Source organism: Lagopus leucura, unplaced genomic scaffold (genome assembly GCF_019238085.1).
Source record: "Lagopus leucura isolate 7727_CA_CO unplaced genomic scaffold, USGS_WTPT01 Super-Scaffold_100017, whole genome shotgun sequence".
NCBI classification, from domain to species: domain Eukaryota; kingdom Metazoa; phylum Chordata; class Aves; order Galliformes; family Phasianidae; genus Lagopus; species Lagopus leucura.
In genome coordinates, this window is record NW_024962271.1 from 2,369,435 (window position 1) to 2,384,142 (window position 14,708).

Here is a 14,708-nt window from a genome sequence, read left to right on the forward strand (position 1 = left end):
TGGTTCTGTTTGACGAAGAATTCTCGTGAACAGACCTGGCAATACATGAGAGGAACGCCGTGGCCCCAGTGGTATTTTGACAGCAAAGCCTTTCTCCCTTCTAAAAACGTTAGGAAAAGATGTAAAAGGCCTGATCAAATCTGATCTGGGAACCTGCAATAGCCAATGTGGGAAAAAAAAAACAGAAACAAAAAAACAAACAAGGGAGAGCCTAAAAATCTGTGGTGAAGCCATGATTTCATTGAAAATGTGTTCATAAAATGAGTCTACTTTTGTTATATTCCTCAGCTACCTCTTGTTTGAAAGAGCTAGCCAAGGCATCTTCTGCTATACTGTTATTTCCTGATCATTCTCCTGAACCCACACATGGATTATGTACCTTTAAATGCCTTCTTCATGCCTTGAAACTATCCTGAACAGAGAACCAATTAGAAAAAAAAAGTCTATTTTCATTCCTGCACAAAAAGACTACACTGGTCTGCCGTCTGAGCACGCGTTAATGGTATCACGTTGTGGAAAAGAGAAAGTACAGCTGAAGAAATCTTTGTGCTGCCTCAGCACAGCAACATCTCAAGTAGAGGGAGAGCATGTAGGGACACACAAGCAGGGCTAGTGATCTGTATTGTCTTGTCAAAGAAACTGGGAGAGGTTTGTTCACTTCAGAGAAGAGGGGAAATGTAACAATCTGAAGTGAGTTAAAGACAGATATGAAAAGATAGCTGTGATCCATTCTCTGTGCACTGGACAGCAGGTTGTGGGTTTAAACTGCATCAGTTGTAATGCAGATAAGCCATTAGGAAAATCTTAGTGATGGGAGAATGATTAAGCACAGAACAGGTAACTTTGGTGAAGTAGGGAGGGTTCTAGAGCAAACAAGTTTTGTTAGACAAACACCTGCCATCAGCAGCCCTTGTTGGAAAATGGGCTATGGTTAGAAACCTTGTGTAGTCTCTCCCAAGTTTTGTTTTCTGATTAGTTTTTTTACTTCATGAAAATGTGGCTTATGAGGGGGAAGGATACCACCAGTATAAAAAAATCATTATTTTAAACCAAAAGTGCTGTTGTTAACTTAGGAAAAATAAGCACATGGATAGCTACTGTATTATTTTTCATCACTTGTCAAAGAAAAATCATCTCATATAAAGAACAACAGTGGAATCTGTTTGGAGCATTTAACCTTGAAGAAGGGCAATCACGGTGGTGTATGTGATTGTTCACTTTAGCTCCCCTGTTGGAGCAAACCAACAGAATAATTCTGCCTGTTCACTGGCTGGAACTGTACATTTATAGAAATCGAGGTGGGTTCCCCAAAGGAGTCTAAAAGTAATTAGCTTCCAAACGTTGTACTTCTATCCCAATTCATTTACATGGGAACAGCACTAAGATATCTGTGTCTGAATCAGACTGCACAGCTTTCCTCCATCTCCTGGGCACTCAACTGCAGCACCCAAACAACTCATCCTTGTGCTCTGTTTTGCACAGAGCCTCTCCAGAAGCAAAGTAAGGAATCATCTTCATTCTGAATTTAGCACGGTCCCTTTCAGGATTGCTCAGTGGCAAAACAATTAACTGAAGGCAAGTTTGAGATCATTTGTTTGAAAAGAAGAAGAGTACTCAGAAAAAATGAACTGCCACTTTTCTGTTCCTGTTTGGAGACTTTCAGTTGTCAAACTCATAGACTTATGATCTTGATGGCTTTATATTGAGCAGCCGTCCAAATGATCCCTGCCTTTAAAATACTCCTTGTCCTCCTGACTAGCCAGTGAGACCCAACATCAAACTGTGGAACTCCCTGGTGGCCAGTGGTTGTCTGTGGGTTTGTTACTTTAATTACTGCAGCTCAGTATAACAAGGAGCAAAACACACACACACATATAAAAATATATATAATGGGGAAAAAATTAAATAGCTGCAAAACTCAGTAGACCACAGCTATCACTGCTGCAGAGAATTCAGCTGAGCACTCCTCTATCTGTAAGAGCTACACAAGGCAGGCACTCGCCTCCACTTTTATTGAGGAGCTTGTAGTTGGGAACAAACGGCGTCAGGTTAATGCTTTGTCAGAGCAACTTGGGTCTCGGCATTCCTCCACTTGCTTACCAAAGGAAGAACCTCAGAAAGGATGCACAAATAACTTGCCATTTTCAGAAATGCATATAAAAACATCTCTTCAAGCTTACCTCTTTTCCCTCATGGACGTACGGGTAAGCTTATCCGAACCCTTTACTCATTTGCACATTGCTGTGCTGATACAAGGAGGGAAAGTGAAGGGAGGAGGTTCCTTGGAAAGCGTTCTTTATTTTGGAAAGCACTGAACTATTTTGGTGATGAGGCATTATGAATTTCAATTAAGAGAATGAAAGGAGGAAAAACATTAGTAGTCTTTGTTTCTGGAAACAAAATACTGGCAATGGAGAATGTGATTAACCCGTTCAAAACAACACATAGTGAGAAGTATTTATGAAATTGGGTCAAATTTAATAAATGGCTTCAGAAAAATTATCCAGTAAGCACATATATTTGGGAAAGACTAAGCATTTCATGACAGCATTTTCAGAACAAAGCCGTGAGGGTTTCACTTCAAATTTAACTGAACGAAGAGGCACTGAGTAAAATATATCCAAATTTTTTGTTTCTGATCAACACCAACTCTGTAAGGAGTTCAGTTTTGCCCAGCAAAACCATTCTGATCAATTGTTTTGCTGGGGAGAAAATTAAAAAAAAAATGCAGGCTGATCCGAAATTATTGTCATTGAGTTTTTTTGGTCCAGCCACCATAACCAGTGCCTTGACTAATGGTGTACACAAGGTCTGAGCAGACATTTGTCTTGTTCTCACTACCCTCTTCTTGCTTGTTCCTAGATGCATTTGTGGGTGGCATCAAACATCCTTGACCTCTCAACGTGGTCTCTTCTCTTTCTCAGGGCTTTAAGTTCTCCATCAATTTTTATCACTGTTGGAGTGCCACCGTGTTCTTTCACTGCATACAGTGAAGTGTTTCAGTGTAAGCATAAATATCAGCTTGTTATCCACACCTGGTACAGTCTGTCCCATTTTCCTTATATTCATGGTCCACAGTAATAATAAACATACCTTAGAAAATATATTAAATGATAAATATATTTGTTTTAACAGGTAATACTTAAAGTAATAACCTTTCTGCATTGACTTCAGATTACACAAGTTCCTATGAGTTTTCTTAATGAGAAATAATTCTGTGACAGCTAGTGATTAATAGAAATAATTTCGTTCCCTTCCTAGAACAAACAATGCACAGTCTTGGGAGTATGCAGAAAACACCTACGGCTTCACTGTCTGATTTTCCATTTTCCCCTGTTCTATCTTTAGTGAGAACTCAATAAAATCTTCCTGAAAGTGACCTTGGCAGTTACACTTTGCCAAATCTCTAAATTCAGTATGTTTGGGTTGGAAAACCAAATAGTGATATCTAATAAAACTGAAATGAGTGCAGACAAAGTGTAACAGAGGGGTATCGCAGTTAAGAGAGTGCTAGAATTGACATATCCCATTACTTGCCTGGAATCTCTGTCTCTGTCTCTACTAATTCTGGAGACCTGGTGTGCTGATATGTTACTATATAAGTATGTTTTAAGAGACCAATAGAAGACCATAGAGCCTGTGCATGTGCATTTGCATCAGACTCTCTACTTCCAAGTAAACTTAGCAGTATGCACAATGGCAGAAACGAAGATAAAGTCATAAATGAACTCCTTTTGTTTAAATAATTAACATTCTAAACTTAATGTGAAATTTAAAATATCTCAATTGATTACAGTGCAAATATGAGGAGCTTCAAGAACTTCATGATATAATCTAGTGATCAAGAGCTTATACATGCTGAGTATAATATATGGTTTCCTCCTTCACAAAAGTCTCAGGGTCAAACTCACCCACTGAACCACACAGTGTTATTGTCAACCTAAAGAAAAATGTAGGCCAAGTTAAAAAGGGTAATTCCTGCTGAAGTATTTCTGTAGATACACGTGTAAAATCAGAGCACAATATACTTATCTCACAGCTCACAGGAACGCTGCACAGCATCCATAAAAAATCTTTATGCTCTCAGAAAATACCTTCCAGGAGGTATTTAGCAATTTCCAGAAAGGCCTGGAAGACCACATGTCTTCTTAGTCATTTCCAAAACAATTACAAGGCATCCCTTCTTTGTCCATGCGTATCTATTTAAACAATTTAATGTCATCTGTGATGTTCAGATGGTCTTTTTTAGCGTACAGTACAGAGTGTGGACTGGTTTCAAGACACACTAGAAAAACTGCTTCTCATTACTCTAAATTACAGCGCTCATACTGTTTTATATGTTGGTTTTTTTCTTTGGAGGTCTTTGTCCCATGTTGTGCCTCAGGCTGTTGGAAGGGATATAGATGGGTATTTGAAGAAGGCGCCAAGAAAGGCAGTAAGACTTCTGAGAGAGATAAACGCCATCTGATTCAACATGCTTGTTTTCTAAAAATTCATTACTGCCCTAACTACCTCCTTCTTCTTATCTTCTCTTTAAAAAATAATGTATTCATTAGTTCTAAATCTCTTGCTTGCTTGTATATGTGACGTGTTTCTCTTGTAGTTTTATTTATTTTCTCGAAACCTGCTAATCAGAGCATTTGTTCCAGATGTATGAAAAATATGGGAAGGTATCTTCTGAAAGGGTCAGTCAGAAAAATAACTGTGGAATTTATGTTGGTTCTCTCTTCAGATCTGATCCACCACTTTAAAACAGAGTAGATCCAATCAATGTACCAGCTACAGATGTTCCCCAAGAATAAACTCATAGAGTTACCTGGAAGAAATGAAAGCAAAAGGGCTACAGAGTCATAAAATAAATGGGAAGATGTCCCTATTCACACGCAAAATATCAACTGACATCTCCCAGGAAGTTCAGTGAGCACCCTACCCTGCTCATGTCATGAAGACACTGCTTTTTATTCTCTTCCTTTTTTCTCTTCTTATGGATTTCTAGCTTTTTACAATCTTCTCAGGATCAGAAGAGGCACCAAGCTTGCTAATGGCATTCTAAGAGTTCCGTATTTTCACCAACAAACACCCATGAGCTTCAGGTTAAGCATGGTTGCAAACCACACGTCCTGCAACAGACACATGCAGACTTGAGATGGACCAAATACGTGGCCTTGTCTTCTAGTTTTGTTCTTGCAGCTTCTCCTGTTCAGAATTTACAGTCCTCACACTCAGTCTCTAAAAGCCATCCTCCTCTCCCACTGTAACTTTAAGGACATCATCTAAATCACTGTCTTTATTAGGATATTTAAGTATACATGTGCAAACAGTGCCTGTAATGGAAGTGCCAGAATCATTGTGGCTTTTGAGCATGTAGGAATACGCATAGGAATCTTCAAATTGTGGAAGGGGATTTTTGTAAGGACCAATACTGTGCCTTTGGAAAGGACTAGAAAATTAAAAAATGATGTGGGGACCTGGGAGGGACTTCCTGGGCAACACGTGTAGTGCCTGTCATTGTAGACAATTACATCATATAAACCTTTTCATACTGGATATGTTAACAATGCAGAACATATTTCTGCCCTGGGCTTGTTGTTGATAGGTTGTGTAGCAAACAGCTGGCACTCCTTGAATTTAATCATTTTGTAAAATGTACTGAAAGATTCCATTTCAAAAGCAAATCAGTTTTCTGTCCTAAAAAATAGAGATACTCTTGAGCAGTTGGCTATGATCATCTTGACAATGCATTTCATGTATCAGATGAGCAGTACTTTTTCTTCTGCAGTCCAACTCTGCATCCCTGCCATCAAAATAATTGTTTATGCAAAGTGCCCATTAGGTCTGCTCCTCAGTAAATGGTTTAGATCCCTTTCACTTAGAAATGTTAATCAACACATGCAACATATGTGGAAATTCAAAGACCATCAGGTTTTCTGTTTATTTTAAAGCATAACGATGCACTGTATTTATCAAATCACTGCTTTCTTTTCTACAATAAATCAGTTCCTGATTGGTTTTGAGGGTTCATATTTCTTACAGAAGGGAAAGCGAGAAGCATGCCATAGCAAATGTCCTCTGTATTAAAAATTAAAGTCAGTTATGATCAAATGTCCACTACAAATGAGATAGCACAATTGCTTTCAGAATGAACCTGTTATGGTACTATTTAAAACACTTCATTTTCATAAAGAATGCTTTTATTTCCATGGTAAAATGCAGCTGGTAACTTCTACTATAGTGCTAAATTTGTTTTGTATGTTACAGCGCACACATTAAGTGCAGAAATACCGGGTATTTTCTTGGTGTGTAGACCAGCAAAGGAAAAAGTAACGTTGTTCCTATCTACTGTCGTTGAGATTTTAAAATCCAATTAGTGTACTCTGATTGAGATGTGGATGAATTTTACTTCAAGCAGGACCATTCGTTTGAGAAGAACAGTGATCTGTGGCAAGCACTTATGACTAAAAGATGAATGAGAAATCTATGTGCGTAAGACAAAATATTTTGCTAGGCTCCACAAAGAGCTGCCTGTTCTGGGCACATGTATGGCTCTCTGCTATGGCTGTCATCAGCTGTTTCTCTGCTGAACTCAATGGGATTCACCAATTTTCTAACATCCGAGAGTTTGTGTGTGGGAAGGCTGTGGCCATCAGAAAGAAGAGTTCAGCACAAGCACAGCTTAATGGCACCTGATTCTGCCTATGCTTCCTTTACACGATATCAGCAGGGTTATTCCCAGTTTACTTAGATGCAATAAAATCAAAGTAGGAGTCCCTGCAACTTAAACCATAAGATATTTTGGTTTTGTCTAAAAGCAGTTTATGGGTACAGGACTTGAATGGACTCTTAGCAGTGTTATGTGAACGTAGAACTGTTCTCTCAGTAAAACTGGCTGGAATGCATTAAAATACTCAAGTTTTTAAACAGATATGAAAATGTGTAAGCAGTAGTTAAAAATGAGAAAGAATTGTCAATTTATGTAAAAGTTGCACCTGAAATGATTAGAGTAAGTTCATGCTCTGCTTTCTGTTACGTTCATTTGCAATTTGTTCTCCTTGGTCAGTCCCAGCTTATTTTCATGTTCTGTTGTGCCATTTGCTCAGTCTTTTTCTGGACCACATGACCTTCATTCAAATTCATCTCAAGGCCAGGTCTTCAGTTCAACATGTTTACATGCATCCCAAATTTCTTAGCCAGAAGTGAAGATTCCACACAAAAAAATACAAAGGTTCGGCTATAGCACCATATAAATAAATATTTGAACTGCTCTGCTGTACTATCACTCAGTGACTCATTGCTTTATAAATATTGCTTGTAGGGCTGTCATAAAATAAACCACATGTTCTTGTGTGGTAGGTAGAAAAATATTTTCTCATCCCTTTTACAGAAGAGTGGTAGACATGAGCCAAAAGAAGTGGAGCTCAGTTTTGGAAGAGCTGTTTGCTTCGTAGAGATTTCCACAGGTGCTGAGGACATGATTTCCATGTTAGCAGGGGCTTCAGGTGCTCAGGCTTCACCAACTTCATGCAGTGTGATATCTGAGAACTGTTCAAATTGCAGAGCTTTGGTGCCATGTAGAAGATGAGAGACACGGAGAGGGTACAGGGATGGGGGGCTTATGAGTGACACTGGGCAGTCCAGGTGGCTGTTGTACAACACCAGCTCCTTACTGAAGGGATTGCAAGTTGCACTGCAGAACTAAATTCTGCAGTCATCTTGAAAGAGGACAAAATAATAGCTTAGTAGGTATTTCCAAGGAACTTGCCCCGTACTGCTGTAATATCTTGGGAAAAATGAAAGCTGTTTGTTGGAAAACATGTTGAGTGGAGATTGAAGAGCAGGCAGTTATTCCAAGGTAAGGGATGTGGAATAGCAGGTTCTTTTGGGGTAAGCTGTGTAATGTGATGGGATGTGTTCTCTAGCTACTGTAATACAGGGATATGCACATATTTTTGAAATGATCCACACATATTTGACAGAGCAGCAACCCTGAAAGAATTCCCAACCTACAGGCCTGGATATGAGCAAGGATGGTATTTGTGGCTGAGCCAGGAGGGAGAGAACAATGAAGAACGCTGTCCATGCGCATTAATGTCCGGTCAGGGATGAGGAGATAAAGCACATCTCCATTTCATGCTTTCTATCGAAACTAGAATAGAAGGCAACTGGCTTGGAGCATCCATATAGCAAAGGTAGTGGCAGCCAAATTTGGGAACAATACCATGCAATGATGGGCTTTAGAAAGAAAAGACTAAAAATAGGAGACTTTGTACAATATAGAAGAAGGTTAAGGGGAGATCATTTGAGTAAAAAGCTGCAGTAATGAGAGAAGCAAAGTCATGAAACACAAAGGTTTCTTTCAGAATTCAGTAGAGTTTTTCATTTTCTTGCTTATACAAATGAAGCTGATGTGATGGTAGAATACAGAAGTGAGCCAAAAAGAAAGATAGAGCAGAAGGAAGAATAAAGAAACGTCCCTTGGGCAACTATAATGGCATGATAGGAGCACAGAATTTCACAATATCCAGGATACCATCGTAACTTCTTAGAAGAATGGCACATACCATTTCAAAAATTATCTGTGAAAGGGAATTTGTCAAAAAAGAAGAATAATGTACCATTATCCCCCCAGAAACAGTATTCAGATGACGATCAGTAGACCAAATTGTAGCCTCAATGATTGCATTGATTTTCAATGCAGATGTAATTTGTGTTCTAGATTTGGGTTTTGTCCACTGTGAATGTAACTTGCTACGAGTGCCCCTATCTCAGGAACAGCAGTTAGGGCAGTAAGTTACAAAAGCAGTTAGCATTCATCAGACCGATGCATTTAAACACATCTCATAGTGTGGCTATTTAGAAACCTGCCTTCAGAAAGTGGGAATGGTGCTCTGCGTGGGAGACACAAAGGAGTGAAAGCCTACCTACTGACTTAATGTAGCACTCCATGGTCTGCATGGGGAGGATGCTTGCTGTAGGTGTGGGTGAAGGGCAGCAGCACACCTGTGCTTGTGCAGTGCCTGTGCCTGCAGTGGCTCAGGCTGACTGCACCTCGTGGGCTCCAGGTGGCATTCCACCTCAAAACCCTGCTGGCAAAGGCAAAGAAGCATTAATTGGTGAGACCCTCGTTAATCCTGGTGGGGTACAGCCATGCACTGTCTGTACCTCCAGCCACAGAGGTTGAGATGAAATGGAATCCATTACCCCTTCCAATGAGATCCCAAGAAACCACGTTGGAGTTTCTCTGGCAGTTGTACAGGTCCTGCTCTGAGTGCCTGTGGGATTGCTGCGGGGGTTCTGGGGAGGGACAAGCCACCTCTCTATGCTGACTGTTACCCTCTCTTTCCGTTGATAGATCGCTCTGATGTGTACTGAGCATCGGGGTGGACTGGAACTCTGATGGAGCTGAGGAAGCATTTAGAAATGTCTGCGCTTGGAGCACTATTGAATACGTAAGTAGTGAATACGTTACTGAGGAAATTTTCCATCCATTTGTTAGTCAGATTCCTAACTTGGCGGTTGTCTTAATACCTCAGCTGCTCCTGGATGCATTTCCAGCAATGGTAAAGGAAAGAGCTTTGTTTCCTTTGCCTCTGTAGAATGGGGCACTATATTTTAATAAATGTGGGGTTTCCTCGATTTATTCCCCACATTTGTCTCACTAGGATTAGGCTAGTATATGTTCTCTGTGTGGCACTATGCCAGCCACAAACCAAAGCTGTGAAGGCTGCAGCTGTCTGCTTATTATTAATTGAGAGTCAGTGCTGAGACCAACACACACTGGTGCTCCAAAACCCATACTGTTTTGCAGATAGTTTATGAACAGAAGCTTAAATTCACAATTTAAGATACCTCTGGGTCACACTTAATACTAGGATTCCACTTGCAAATGGTTTATGAAATTACAAGTGGCTAATAAGTTGTTAGAAAATTTCATGATTCTTGCATCTAATTAATCTTCTAATGAATCTGTGATAGTCTTGGGGTGTTTCCACAGTCATCTCTAACACAAACTACAGGTAGTCCAATACTGGAACAGGTGCCCAGAGAAACTGTGGAATATCCATCCTTGGAGATACTCAGAACTTGCCTGACCAGGATCCTGAGTGACCTAATTAAGTTGGTGCTGCTTTGAGCAAGGGGCTGAATCAAATGAGCTCCATAAGTCCATTCCAACCTAAATTATTCTCTGATTCTGCAATATATAATTTTGCCCAAAATATTTACTCATCATTTACTAATTTATTAATTCATTTCCACTTGGAAAAGCAGCTGCATTTGGAAATTGAGTTCTGTTCAATCTGTGGAAGTGGGTGTATGATCGGATTCTGAGGGCGTTTAGATTTACCAGGCTGCTGGAAGGGAGCTTCCCATAAGCAGCTCTGAACTTCCTTCCTTCCTTGACCTTGTATCACCAGGAATTGCTGACTTACAGGTCAAACAGCAAGAGCATCTTGCTCTAAGATGGACAGGACAGAGATGGCTTGGAGGACCAAGGCCAGCTGATCACCAGGTTAAATGGGCATTTGTAATAGTGAGATGCATTGTGAAGCAGTTGTTCCCATTTAAATTACAGCTGTGTGCTTTCCCTTTGGATGAGCACTCAGTATTTATGGTACAAGCAGAACAAGGCAATATGTGGTAAACTGGGGTGTGAACAAACAACACACCATGAAAGCAGCTGTATTTCTGCTCTTCATCCAATATGGAGGAAATAAAGACAGTAAGAGAGGTTAGTTACCATATATTTACCACAAAGATAGGAGGAATCATGCTAATGCAAATGTGATTCTCAAATTTACCCCAGAATTTTCTGCAGAGATGGTAAGAGAATTCAGAGCAGAATGCTTAGGTGGGGCTTGAAAATCCAAGCTTGTGTTTCAAGTCCTCCTTGCCACCTCAACCACACTTCCTTATTTTTTATCTGAAAAGAAATGCTCCTCTGTACAGTGATCTCAGACCTGCTGTTGCAAATGGGAAAGTTGCTTTGCAATAACACCCAAGTAAAGAATTCCAAAAAATGAAAAACAAAATGAAGGAAACCTGTTTGGGATCCTAATAAGTAATATCAAAATAGGAAAAAAGATTGTTTAACTGACACTGCATTTCTGCATTTAGTGTTTGTGTTTGCTGCTGCCTGCATTCAGTAGATTAGTAGTAGATCATGCAATGCAGTGTACTGAAAAGACCAGAAAGTTCCTAGCATACTTGGGAGGAGTGAGAGACTCATAACATGGAACTCTTCTTTTATCATGCTTGTCAGTTGTTAGCCTAACAAAAGAACAAAACCTCATCGTTTTGGAGTATGTTTAGGGACATTAACTGAGATTGATTAACTATAACTAAGCTTGCCTTCTAGATAAGAAGGAAAAAGTATTTTATGTAGCTGTTTGGAATATTTCAAGATGGTATGCACATGGTTAACGTGTTTGGTTGGATTCCAAGGAAACAAGAAACTTTTGGTGGTCATGGAAAAAGGATTTAAACAAACTGATAGTTTGTCTTTAAATAATCAGAGAACTTCCCTAGGGAGCAGTGCGTATTTGCTCCATTACTACTCTGAAATGTTATTTTCATAGTTACAAAGCATGATACAAATCTATCCTACTACATGGGTACTAATGATCATTGCTATTATTTAATAGCATAGCAGGTGGAGCCTGGTGCTGTGAGCACTTCCTTGAATATGTAGTGTGCCGTAACACTGAATTTGTTCTTAAAATTAAATGGTCAGAATGTTGATCAGAAAATCTTGTACGGAGCGTCTGTCAAATCAGTGCTAACAAGACTGAGTATGCTCTGAACCCAACGATGTGAGTTTTGCAGTATGAAAATTCTGGAAAAGACCTTGCCCTGGGCTGCTGAATGTCACATGCAGCACTCAGAATGTGCGCTGTGCAGTGCAGGACAGAGACAGAACGTGCAGTGCCGTATGCTACGTTATCTTTGCCATTCTGCTCTGCTCATCCTATGAATGCACACAGCTACATTCACTGCAGATTTTAAAAGGCAAGTTCACACCTGTGAATTACTTCTAAAGGCAACCTGAGATATTTTACGACACATGCAAGGATACAAGCTAGTTAAAGGACAACTGGGGAAAACTGAATGGAATATCCTTGAGTTTCTCTCTAAACTGCTTCTGAAGGTGACAGTGTGGGAGAACGAAGCATATGAGTCACCTGTACATCTACATTTTCCTGGAAATACTTCTTAGTCACATAGGAACACTTAAGTGTTTAGTGCTTTCCCCCCACTGGCTATATAATACCAAATAATTTTAGTCAAAATAACAATCAAAATGTCTGAAAATCTCTTGACTTTCAACTCTTTGGTGATGTACTTTCTTGTTTTTCTTTTTAAACTCTTCTAAATCCTACATTATTAACATCAGAGAGCCCTGTCCAAGTTAATCAATAAGCCACTTCAGTTTTGCCTGAGGAATGAACACATAATTGCCTATTTTCTTCCACGTAAGAATCTCTTTGGCTTCAATTTTTTTACAGTAGATATTTACAAAGCAAAGTGATTTATCAGGCTTCTACTTCTCTTCTACTCCAGAGTTTGTATTTTAGGACCTAGGCTCCTTCCCCTGTCAAATATCCATCTGCTTACAGGCTTCATAGTCAGCAATGTGAAATCTAACTATGTAGGGAATCGCCAGCATTGCTCAGTGAATGGCATCCTGCGATAGCGTACGTATGCTTCATGCACAGTGAGAAAACCTGTAATCCTAAAGAGTTAGATGCTGAATTACTCACAGTATAAAGTAGTGAAATTACTGCCACGTAAGAGTGATTCGTACTTTATCATGTAGTCACAGAAGTGAACTTATCCTTGAAGTCGTCATCACGCCTTCCTTAAAACGGAAGGTTTTTAGCCACTGTTTGAAACAAAAAGCTAGTAATATCCTGTTCATCAGATGTCACAATAATAGCAGTGAAAGGCTCCCCATGTTTAAGCTTGAGCTTTCCAGCTTTTTAAGCCAGCATTTCTAGCATAAGCTTACTGTGCAATGCAGGCTAAACTGAAAGCCATTACAATAAGAATGACTTTCCAGAGCGAATGGCATATGATACCACAACATTTTTTTCCATGTTGCGAATGCTGTCTTTTTTTGATAAACAATTGGGCTGTGGCTATAAAACTGCTGGGGATGTAGAGTCTTGGTGACATTTTGAAAAAGAGTAGAGCACAGATCTAGAATAAGTTTTATATGCCACAACATAGCAGAAATACCAATGCAACTGGAGTGGCATTCATTTAAGAGGAACTATGTTTCTTTGCAGTGTGATGGCCCAGACTTGACTGTTTGTCTGTCATGGCGTTAGTTACAGACTCCCAGATTCATAGATCTGAAGGCCAGAAGGGACAACTATATCCATCCAGCCTGTCTTGGGCTACACGGGAATGTTTTACATCCAGCAGTTCCGTTCCAGGTCCCAAATCCTGATTTAGTTAAACCACATCTATCAGAAGATCATCACATCTTAATTTGAAATGATTCACAGAAAACACACTTTACTGTTGGTAAATCTCCCTAAGTGCTATAAATAAAATGCTAGAACCTTAATGTTAAAAAGTGCTTCTCATTTTTAATTTATGTATGGTAAATTTCCAGCCACTGGCTCCTTTTGTATCTCTGTTAGCTAATTTAATTCTCCAAACCTTAAATCCTGTGAAGTAGTTTGCAGCTAACTGCACAGATGGTCTCCATATTTCTTGAAGTTTTGTAAAATTTTGGTGCTAATGTGATGGCTCTGTCTAAAATTTTGTAGCTGCTTCAGAAGCCATATTTTAAACCTTCATCACAGATGCTAGGGTTCACTACCTGTGTTTGAAGTTCAAATTCATGTATTTCATATCATTTTGAGGGAGAGAATTTTTAGGATGTGCGGGATTGCAATGGCTGTGTTCAGCAGACCAATACAAATAATTTGTTTTCTTTGTTTCATTGCTAGAATAAGAATGTACCTCTTAAGGATGTTGTGGCTAAAGGCAAAGGCAAAGTTAACTAAAAGGAAGATATGTGGTGTTCAAGTCTGTGTCCCCATTTTATTCCTGCTATACTACTTATTCTCTTAAATCTGTACCCATGTGTTCAGTCGTATGGACAAAGCAAACAGCTTCCCCCTGTGCTCTACTGGATTATTGCATACTGCTAAATAATTGCCCACATCTGTCTACAAACTGCTTTACATCCGCATAAATCTGTACCCCTTCCTTCTGAAACAGGACAGGAATATTCTCATCTGTCTGTGAAAAGTTCAAGTGCTGGCTGTCTATCTGAATTTATCGGGTCATAACACCATGCAGGGCAAAACCCTACAAAGAACTCATGTATGAAAGTTACACGCGCTGTAAAAATTTAGGAATTTGCCTTCAATAAATGAAATTCTCAGTGTTTGATTTTTTAAAAACACTTGCCTTGAATGTAAAAATGCTAATTAAACCAATTAAAACACATTAGGAGTACACTGACAGCAGGCACGTAAAGCACTAATCAAATGTAAGGAAAGAGCTTAAATACTTTGGATTTGCCAGTTTTTACTACAGTTGAGTACATTAATCTTGGATGCACGTACCTGAAAATAAGAAAGGGGCTGGTTTTGCTGACCTGAGAAACCATTCAGGTGATTCACCATAAAACTTGTAGGAAATGAAGAAGTGACAATGTTTTCTTCTCAGTCTTAAATCATAGAATCATAGAATCA

The 14,708-nt window shown here is 39.4% G+C and overlaps 1 protein-coding gene across 1 annotated transcript in view; it reads right to left on the reverse strand.

Annotated features, from left to right (window-relative positions):
- Positions 1-14,708, reverse strand: part of CDYL2 (chromodomain Y like 2) — a 56,776-nt gene that overhangs the window by 27,442 nt on the left and 14,626 nt on the right. The window lies entirely within an intron of this gene.